The following is an 11921-nucleotide window of genomic DNA, read 5'->3' as shown; positions in this document are numbered from 1 at the left end:
TCAATTTATCATTTTTCCGGTCCGGAGGGGGGGGGGGGGCCTTCGCGACGCCCATGATCTGACATGTAAGTATTCAGTAACGAACTCCACATACCAAAGGTATTTAGTCTCAATGACTTTGAAATACTTTGCACTTATTGTTTGGGACCCCGACGTATATTATATGTACTATTTTGTACACTATACCATAATTTCTTACACAGTTGGTGGTATCAGTAGATTTTTGGTGTTTTACATATCATTTAAAAGTACGTAGTTCGATTTGTATTTTCATTGTAAGCAAAATATGCCCTTTTCGTAATAGTTAAAATAATGCATAGTATAATGGTTAAATAATATTTTACATTGCGAACTATTCAACATATTTTGATCCTAAAGAATTGCTTAGAATGAGTTTTTTTCAGGCGTTTCAAGTTTGTGGCTAATATTCATTGTCAAAATGTAACCGTATTAGAATGACCCATTTTAATGTTCAAATTACGCAACGATTAATATCGGATGTGTAATTCTTCAGCGGACGAACTCCACATAGTTGTTTACAATCAACACTGTCTCTCAACGACAGTAAACAACTTACTGTACTTTTTGTTTGGGATTCAGACGTTTTTGGTAGAATGATAGATCATTATTTTATAGATACATCTAAAAATTAGTGGACATTCAATGTTGATATTGCAAATGGTTCTACGAGCTAATTAAGAAAAGTCTCTGAGTTTCGCAGGGAAGGCACACAAAATTAATGTAATGCAAGGATTTACTTCAAATGTACGATGGGAACTTCAGTTGTTTTTAAAAGATATCCATTGAACTTGACGTAGTATAAGTCTTGTGTAGGTTTATAGTGATGTTTAAAAACAATAGAAAAATCGAGGAAAGAGATTGAAGTGGAGGCTCTTGTTTATATCTATGCAAATTTGTTTAGATCCAATACATGGTAAAGTCTTCCCTAATTTGTTTTTGGTTTGTATTGTTTTTATTTTTTTATTTTTTTATTTTGTATACATGTTTTAACAATTCTATGCATTTCATTTTTTTGTTGAAACTAATTTTTCATTGGTAAATTTCACGGCTTGTGTGTATAAAGGCACAGTTGGAAAAATGAAACCCCGTATGCTACTGTTCCTTAAAACCTCATTACGCATAGTTTAGGCACAAACAATAGTTGCATTGTGGATTTTCACTTCAAGGACTGTTTAATGTTACTCTCCCGAACTGTTTTCGAGTTTCACCCCGAAAATAAAATTTGCTTTCAAATCAGTCGGTATAAATGTATATTTTCTTAGCAATACAAATGTTATTCCCTTTTGAACGAGAAATCGACAAAAAAATACACCCACGTTTATTTGAATCATTTACTCAACGAATTTCGAGGTATTTAAGACCTGACAATAATTTAGGTGTATCTTTTTATGCGCTTAATATGGACGCGAAAGTAACATAAAACAAAAACATATTTCCGACGATTGAAAACGTCCCAAATAAATGATAATAAGAAAATAACAAAAAATAACTTTTTTTCAGTTCAAATAACACATACATTGAGAATTCGTTGGGAAACAAAGAGTACAGCGGCTACGGGTAGAGCAACTCAATACTATATGTTTACTTGTCTTTTCATATTGTCATTTTACTGTCAGAAATATCGATGCATTGAATAAATCTTAATTTTAACATTTGTAAACAAATCCAACCATAGTTGCGAGTCTTACTTTTTTGCTTCTGATATTTTTATTGGTTGCTATGCGTCTTGGCTATTTCAGCATCAAAAGTTGCCAGTGTTTGGATGTTTTGCTGTCGTAATTATTCTTTACTTTGGCAATTCGTTGTTGTGTCACATGGCAGTAAGCCAATGAGCAGACCTTTCTCACAAACGTTTTCAACGAATAATTGTTTGGGTTCAAATTTTGAACAGAAAATCTATAAAACTGAACAGTGGCTTCCTGGAAGAACTTCACAGCAACGGCGACCTTAGCGTCCGGAAGAGCATGGAAAAATGTAAATGATTCAAAGAAGTGCACTTTTCAATCAAATTGACCAAAAAGGGATGTCGAATACTCTTCATATATTTAAGAGGATTAGAGAGTTTCACAAACTGTTTCTTGAGAAAAATTCATCTCATGAACCCTTTAATGTCAGACTCACGTGATACACGTACATGACTAGCAAAATATACACTGACCCGAACTTTTACACATACATTGCGTGCGGGGAATTTCAAAGATGAGAAATATTACAGGGTGAGTCAAAAAAAGCGGAACCCAAGCCCCCAAATTATATTTCATATTTAAAAAATATGTAGCACCAAAAATAATAATGACTGGAAAGCCAATTGCATCAGCTACTTTTGGATGAAAACATTACTGAAATTGGTCAATCAGTTAAAAAAATCACCATTTACACACAACTCTAAAACCAGTCTCGTCCAAAAAATGCGATTTCAACAATCGTTGTCACAATTGTCTTCAAACATCACCAGCGATGAAATCCTAGTTTAAACGTTAATATTATGCTACAAAGACCTTTTGAAGGCCTGTCTTTTAAAAAAGTAGATTTTCTAAATTATATTGCTTGCCTAACCAGGGTTGTTAATCAAAATATTGTGTGCTACAGCTGGTGACAGTTGTTATAGCAAGTATTCTGTGTCATTTTTTGTGTTATTCCAAAACACACAATAACACACAATAAATTAGGTTTTAGGGTCATTGCGTTTAAATGGTGATATTCTTCGAACGGATTGAGCAATTTCAATATTTTTTTCATATAAAAGTAGCTTTTGAAATTGGCTTTCCAGTCATTATTATTTTGGGTGCTACATATTTTTTTAAATATGAAATACATTTTTGGGGGTTTGGGTTCCGCTTTTTTTTGACTCACCCTGTATTAATTATTAATGCGCGTACGTGCTTGGACAATGTTTAAGTGTTTAGTGGGGAAACATCATATCTTTGGGCTAATATTTGACGATGATAGCCACTGGTTTTCTGATTATTTGCCTTGCACATTATACGCAAGCATGATCTGTTGAGTCACCGCGTACATGTGTCACGTTCAAGTTGAATAGCAGGCGACCCTACTTAATTTATGCTTGGGTTAATTCCGGTCTCGCTTCGGTGTGTTTGAGTATAATGTTTGGCGAACGTCTGGTGCACTCCGGAATATTCGCATTTTGTGTCCTTTAAACCGGAATGCGTAAACAAGATAACTGGTGAAGTTTGTACATTGCGACGGGTGGAGGTTATCGATTGGTCAACTGATTACTGAGCTCAGTAAGTTGTTTAAAGTTTTTGTTATCATTAACATTAATAATAATAATAATAATGTAAAATTCTCGATTCGAACCATAATACAACATTCCGACCAGTGATTTAAAGCAGCAGGCTACAACGAAACCACACTTGTCGCTAGGGAATATAAGCCATAGCTCTTCACGTGACATGTTCTACAAAATAATGTACGCTTATATACCGAGGTGCAAAGAAATATTTGCAGCCAGTACACGGTGTGCTAAAACGAGAGCTGTACCAACCTCGTTCCCATGGTGTCGAGCAGTACGCTCCCACCTGCTCTCTCACCATTGGATCATTGGCATGTTCAATAATCTTACACACGTATGCAAATTAGGAATAGTCTGGTGCCTGGCTGTGGTTTACATCAGCGTTTGTTTTTCTATTAGGTGTCGTCGTGGCGTGAATTATGAAAACACGATTATTTAAGTTAAACTCAGTAACAATTTTATCTAGTTAATATTCAGTATCACATTTCATATTAATATATAAAGCGAAGTGGAATAGGGAGGATTGTTTGTGAGGTGGAGTGGAAGTTATAATTCACAGCAAACAATATAATACGTAAAAGGACTCACACGTTGGAATTAAAAAACACCATGTATACGACATAAATCTATAACTGTGTCGAATCAGGATACAGGAAGAAAGCCGCAGCTAGCTGTCTTAGTGACGGATGCATTACAATGACATGAAGCAGACGGCAATCTAGTCGGCGTATAAAATGCAAACGAAAATCGATTCGACACAGACATATTTCACACCATGCAAATGTTCAATGTCATTTTATTACTCGTTCTGATACTCGGATGAGCATATAGACAAATACAGCTCGAAACAGTAGACAGATTGGTTAAAAAAAAACTGAAAGTGCAATAAAAAATGTATACAGCGTTAATACGAAAGCCCATTAGCGCCACTGCAAGTATATGTTATTACGAATTATATTATATCGTTATTACAGATTATTAATTCGTTATTACGGATTATTTAATTCGTTTTTGCGGATTATTAATTCGTTATTACGGATTATTTAATTCGTTATTACGGATTATTAATTCGTTATTACGGATTATTCAATTCGTTATTACGGATTACTAATTCGTTATTACCGTAATTACGAATTAGTAATCCGTAGTAACGAATTAAATAACCCGTAATAATATTACGGGTTATTTAATTCGTTATTACGGATTAGTAATTCGTTATTACGGATTAGTAATTCGTTATTACGGATTAGTAATTCGTTATTACGGATTATTAATTCGTTTTTACGGATTGTATAATTCATTATTACGGATTATTAATTCATTATTACGGATTTTTAATTCGTTATTACGGATTGTTTAATTCGTTATTACGGATTATTAATTCGTTATTACGGATTTTTAATTCGTTATTACGGATTAATTTCTTTTTTTCATCGGGGGGGGGGAGCAAAACATATTTCTCAACATATTCTCGATTTAATTTTTTAGAGGGGACAGGGACATTCCTCCCAACCCATTAAATTTACAGCAATATTACATTGCGCCTCTTTTTCTTTCCTTTTTTTCTCTTTGTTTTCCTCCCCCCCCCCCGCCTCCTCGCGACGCCCATGTCCAAAGCCTTCTTTGCAGTCGTATCATTGTTGTGGCTGCCAACAGAAAAAAAAAAGGAAACGCGGATATAAGAGGTCACTCCATTGTCTTTTGGGTCTGAATTTATATCATGAGTGTAGAATAATACTAATATCCTTTATTTGCCCTACTGTGACCTTGTTCACGAAAAGCTGGCGTTTTGAAGAATATAAATGATAAATAGTGATAAGTTTGTATACAAAGTTAATTGACCCCCCCCCCCCCCAGGGTACCAGAGGTCTGATATGCTCCTCCCACATCTGGAATTATTTGAATGGAAACCCAAATATCTGTAGAACATGTGTGAAGTTTCCATTCAACCTGTTAAAATGATTTGTTGTCATGGTAATTTAAAAGTCGGCACTCTCGATCTCATGCGCATTCTCATGTAAATTAAACATGGTCAATGTGATGGGAAGAGTTAACATTTGGTAAATGGACATTTTGCGACGAAGGTATGCCCTATTGACGTAAACTTGGTGTCAAAATAACCACAGGACATCCAAACAACTGTCAGAGAAACTTGGCGGGAATTTAACCCCATGCGCGCGGGAAGCGGTCATGGCTGCGGCCGCTAATCCTCATTGGAATGCAGTTGCCAGCAGTGTGGTATGCCGTGGCACACGGCTAGTGGGTAGTTCCACAGCTGCTGCTTTTGTGCAGTCTCGCTACCACACAAAGGCGGTGCAGTCATGCGGGCCACTTGCTCTCTATGTGTGGAGAAATGTCCCCATTACACCCCGTCCTTAAAGCCCCTGTCACACTTTCGCGTATCCTAATTCCTTAAGAGTTCCTTATCAAAAATTTTCAATACGCAGCCGTACGCTCAAAACGTCGAATTTTTTTGAATACTTTGACTTATGTGCGACGCACATCTAGCGTATAAGTAACGAATTCAGCGCATCCATTGCATATGAGATTCGTATGAGTTGCGTATGCAGTGCACAACATTATTTTTCGGGCTGCAAATAGGTCAGTATGCAGTGCGCATGCTGAGCGTATTCCGGACGCTCTCCAAGGCCCATAGATTTTTGCATTTTCCAGATAAAACTGTTCGAAATTTTGCTGTTACCATTTTAATCGTATTACCATGGAGGAGGGAAGCACCCTATAGATTTGTGTGTTGGGCACACTTCCACTTTTGTAGCATCACATTTTGTTACCATTGTAGTAGATTTGCTGCAAAAATATTCCGTACACTTGTGGGGCTAATGAGATGATCACTTTAATTGCATATAACTATGGAATATATCTGATTGGTTGTATATGTCTCCCTGAGAAGTGCTAAAGATTTGCATGTATCTGTTTTAGATGATGCTGATATTTCTGACCATGTTGGGCCAGCAAATAAAAATTTCCCAAATCAGTTTCTTGGATCCCCCTTTTGTTACACTTGGGAATATTGTGTGTCAATATAGAAGTAAATTATTATTTTGTTTAGTTAAACCATATTGAAGACCTGAACTTATGCTTTAATAGATACAGTGCAGTCATAAAACGGTGTAGGCCTATGCGAGCATGTCGATTGCAATTAAAGAAATGTTGTTCTTCGTAACGAGCAATTCGTGATGATAAGGGCGGATCCAGAGGGGCCAAAAGGGGCCATGCCCCCCCCCCAAAAAAAAACACCCGAAATCATTTTTTTTAATGTGACGTTGTAATAAAGGCAGGCAATGAGTACACCACCATCTTTTCCTAAAAACAATCGGTTAAAATGGTCAGAAATTGCCTCAAATCGCACCACAGAGCATCTCGAATCCAACAATTTTTCGGGCCCTTAAGCGTGATGTGTCACTCATGTGACTATAATTAGTTCTATATCAGTGGTCATTTCATAAAACAGGGCCTTGGCCTTGGCCTTGGCCTTGAGGGTTAAGCCTTGGCCTTGGCCTCGAGGCTTGAGGGTCAAAGCCTTGGCCTTGCCTTGGCCTTGAGGGTCAAAGCCTTGGCCTTGGCTTTGGCCTTGAGGGTCAAAGCCTTTGCTCCAACACTGGTACGATTCCAGGCTTGTTTCCAGTACGCTTTTACAAACTTGTGACCAAGCGAGCGCGCCACTACACCGTAACATTTGCCAGGTTAACACAGTATAGTTAGTCTCCGTTCAAGACGCTACACCTTGAGGATGGAACTTACCAAGTCAATATTTCTTTATTTATTTATCTATGTTTCTACCATTATCAGTCATGGCGTCTGGATTTGATGGGGAGGGCTCCCCCAACGACAGCTATCATAATCAATTAAAAGGGAAAACTCAGTTCTTCAAATCGCGTCGGTACACTTCAAGATGCCTCCATTTTCCCCAAATTTTTAAATGACAGAAAATTACAGAAAACAGCAGTATTATAGGTCGAGTTCTCAAATTTTGAATGCTGAAGCACAAGAATGAAGAAAACTTTTCTCTGATGAAGTTCTACTTCCAAATTCCAAGATCGCTAACCGCAGACTGAGAAGATGATCATTCTCATTATAGCAGCGGGGTTAAAACAATGATGCATAAAAAAACATCGAAATGCAAACGATTGCATTGAAAGTTCCAAAATCATTAAAACAAAAGGCTGAAGTTGTTTCATGATTTAATGGAAACAAAATTGCCTTAAAAGTCGAAAATATGTTGTTTGTATTCATCAAAATACAATCTAACAATTTACAGTCCACCCTATTCCGAAAATGGTATCGCCGAATATAGCGATGTGAGTGTGATCATTCTCATGTATGGCAATGATTTTATTTTTTGCTGCAATTTTCAGAAATAAATGAATTTGGAGGATTAGTATGTTTTAGCAAATATTGTTAAACTGACTTGTTTCACGTTTTTGGTTCAGAGATGACTGGAAATCCAAGAAAATCAACCGTGTTCTTGTAGACTGGTTCCCTGACCCCACTTAAGATTAAACGGAGCAATTAATAGACTTTGGGGAATTGTAAGGTCAGAGAATCAGTCTAGCAGGCTTGTACCCCTTCACAGGTGGTAATCAATTGCAAAGAAAATGCGGAATAACTAAATGTGAAAAATTAGTAGCAAATTTTTTTTAAGCCAGTTTTCTCCAACGCTGGTCGGCCGACCAGCGTTGGAAAAAAGTTTTCTTGAAAATTTCAGCACACCAGGAGCCACGATTTTACAGGGTACTTTAGACTGTCATTCCCTAACAATCAGTATAAAGATATTTCGTGATAATTTGAGATTTTTTTTTGATGTTTGCAACTGTTGTATCTTCCCTTTAAGAATTAACATACTAGTCTGAGGTGCATTTGCGACACAAGAGAGAAACCAGGACTGAGCAGCCATTCGTGTGACACCAAGACTTGGCATTCGATAGCAGGAATAAGTATAGGGTCATTGCAGTTCTATGTGAGGAAGCTATACATCGGTTTAGCCCCCATACCCGACCAACCCTACCTGAAACTCAGCATTTAAAAGAAAAGAAAAAAACATTCTAAAGAATTTCTAAAGAATTTGACCACCGTCCAAGAGTCTAATAGATTGATCGAGGTCCTCGACAAAAGCTATAAAAACTAGAGGTTGTAGGAACAACCACACGGTGTCGGGCCATGCACTACCGCAAACTTTTCCAAGCACATCAACTCGAAATGCATGTTTTAATCCATGTTTAACTTAGTCAACATGCCGTTAGTGGGCGCTGGCACATTTTATGACGTCACTGTAATATTTTTGTAAAGTACAGCCTAGGCAGAAATTCACATCGTTGAAAGCAAGTTCACATCTTCTGCCAATTTCAAATAAAAAGGCACTTCCGGTTTCGACCGGAAGGAAGGCTCACGTGATTTTGCACTTAATACCAAAAATTACAACCCTGCAATATTGTATCGATTGCCATAAAAAACAAAATCAAATCTGTAGCAGTTGATTTTATATTTATTTTATTTTCAAAGATTGAATCTAGAAACCTTTGATTACTTGTAATATGATACTTGATGACGTCATTGTGACGTTATTACCAGAAAGTTCAAGAGCTATTTTCACTGTGCTAAATATAGCCAAATCTTGATTATATTTATGACGGTTGATTTTTTAGCAATTTTTGAAGGTTTAAAGGTCTTTTTATTGGAACCTCCGATCTGATGACGTAATCAATTTTTTTCGCGCATAGGTCTTGTCTGCATAAAGGTCATCATGTACATTAATTTTGAAACGAATACTGCAAACTTCGCCACAGACATCAAGTGAAAATGCGTTTTTGACGTTTTTTAACCTGCCGCTAAAGGGCGCTCCAACTCTTCATGACGTCACCCATTATATTTTTTGAAAGGTCAATCCAGGCAGACACCTACATCGTTAAAAGCGAATTTATATCTTTTTCCACTTTCAAATTATTAGGCACTTCCGGTTTCAACCGGAAGGAAGGGTCATGTGATTTTACGCGCACAAGATAAAATGAAGAGCATGTATTATCATGTCGATTCCCGCAAAATTCAAGTTCTGGTCTGTCACGGTTGATTTTATACGAAATTTCAAAGATTAAATTTATTAGACTTTCAAGTGACGTCACGTGACCCGTGATGACGTCATAATGATGTAATTACAAAAAAACCACATCTTCAGTGGGTTGTGCATTCATGTATTGACAATTGAAGTTCATATATGTTTTCAGTTTGACAGACAATTCTGGAAACGAAATGTGTCTTGGAGAATAATAATAACATTGAACCCAAAGGTTGGGCTAAAGCCCAACACCTAAAAAATGGGAGAAAAATACATGTAATGAAAATTTGACGGTACCCCTGCACGCGAGCGTGGGTTGAAAGCCCCGGATCATGTGACCACAGTGACACGGATGTCTCGACTGATTTCCGGGTGGTGGGGAGATGTATGTAATCTGGTGCAGTGTGAAATTTGGACCATTGGGTGTATTGCGCACGCCTGATTGATAATAATATGGCCGTGACCTAATGCTCCACTCGACATGAGCTGTTATTGCGTACTTTCATGTTATTGCGTGCTGCGGGAAATTCCACGTATGTGAAATTCACACAGTTTTGTTTGCAATAGCTGAACAATGTTCAGGGGACAGCTCGTCATTGCAAAACCTTCCTTTTTAAGGCCGTGTAGCATATGACTACGCATACAGCAGCAGATAGCTGGAAGATTTGCAATTAAGATGAATCGGGGCTTTCGGCCTATAATTGTACTAGTCATCTGCAATTCTGCATTCTAGCTTACATTTAATATGTGACTCAACTATGATATGGCAGGGCAAATACAGAATATGCTGTGAATTATCAGAGAGGCAACCCTCTCGAATTAAGAATTAACGTATTAGTCTGAGGTGCATTTGCAACTGTTACAAAATGCACCTCAAACTCTTGTGACAAGAGAGAAAACAAAACTGGGTTTAATTCGTGTGACACGTCAATACTTGGTATTCGATAGCAGAATTAAGTATAGGGTCAGCTAATTGCAGTTCTATAATGAAACTATACATGGGTTAAGCCCCGATACCCTACCAACCCTACCTATATATAACTCAGCATTTAAAAAAGAAGAAGAAATTCTAAAGAATTTATTAAGAATTTGACCACCATTTTATAGATTGATCGAGGTCCTCGATAAAACCTATAAAAACACCTAAACCCCGCTAAAACAGGCTAGGCATGCTCTTTAATGTAAAAACCAAAAAATGGAAGAAAAAATACACATAATGAAAATTTGACAGTTCCCCTGTACGCGAGCGTGGGTTGAAAGCCTTGGATCGTGTGACCATGCGTGACACGGAAGTCCCGACTGCTATCCGGGTGGTGGGGAGATGTATGTATAATCCGGTCCAGTGTGAAATTTGGACCATTGGGTGTATTGCGCATGCCTGATTGATAATAATCGGACAGTGACAGGTCACATGTGAGATTATCCGTCCGTATATAAAAGAGGCCAGAATTCACAGGGGTCCACATTTCATGTGACACCGGCAGAGTTGTTGAAGGCCCATCACTCGCATTTGGACCGCCCTGAAATCCGCAAGGAACTTAGTGTGCTTGTCCTTCAATATGGTATGGTAGATATTTTATTTTGGCAAATTTCGGTTACAACGACGTACAAATACAGACGGCCATTAATACTGATGTTCTATATTATAACGTATATTTCTTATACCTAGTATAATTCAGGACCTATAAGGCCTACATGTTTCCTGTTTTAAAATGCATACGATATTGTGTGATCATGGGCAGTTTTATAACTCTATCGCAAACGCAGCCTGCGTTCCTAAATTCCATTTGTAATCATTCATCGACCTGGCTGGAAAGGGTTTTTTTTTTGGGCGGCTAGATTGCTAAATGTTTAGTCTAAAACTGTGCAAACAGCAACGTTTTCAGTGTCTTTATAACACAAGAGCTGGCAGAGACACATGCGGTAGTTGCCTGCGCTTAAAAAAATACATAGTTTTACCCAAATCCATCTATTTGAATAATTTTGAATTATATGAATGCAGTTCAGCCCAAACTTTGATTCACTGCTCGCACGCGATTAACGTTTCTTATAATAAACTTAGGGAAGACGACTAGAGTAGAGGTAACCGTCTAATTAAAGTACATGTAATAGTGTGCGAGGCGTAGACTGCATGACTCTGGACATTTAGCTGGTTCATATTCACGCACGTCGTTAAAGCCCCTGTCACACTTTTGCGTATCCCAATTCCTTATGAGTTCCTTATCAACAATTTTCAATACGCAGCCGTACGATCAAAAACGTCGCAATTTTTTGATTACTTTGACATATGTGCGACGCACATCTAGCGAACAAGTAACGAATTCAGCGCATCCACTGCGTATGAGATGCGTATGAGTTGCGTATGCAGTGCGCAAGTTCGCCATCTGTGCGTTTTTCACAAGTTACGAATAAGTACAATGCGCTGCCCGCTCGCAGGACGAGCGGTACTAATTCGTGCAATACGTCGCTATGTATACGTCCAATATAGGAGGTCAGCGTATTGCCGCGTATGAACGGCTTATCCCTCACGAACACATAGCGTACTCGTACCGCGTTCGACCGATGCGGGACCGATGC

Source organism: Patiria miniata, unplaced genomic scaffold (assembly GCF_015706575.1).
Source record: "Patiria miniata isolate m_02_andy unplaced genomic scaffold, ASM1570657v1 HiC_scaffold_30, whole genome shotgun sequence".
Taxonomy (NCBI): domain Eukaryota; kingdom Metazoa; phylum Echinodermata; class Asteroidea; order Valvatida; family Asterinidae; genus Patiria; species Patiria miniata.
This window is presented reverse-complemented; position numbering follows the sequence as displayed.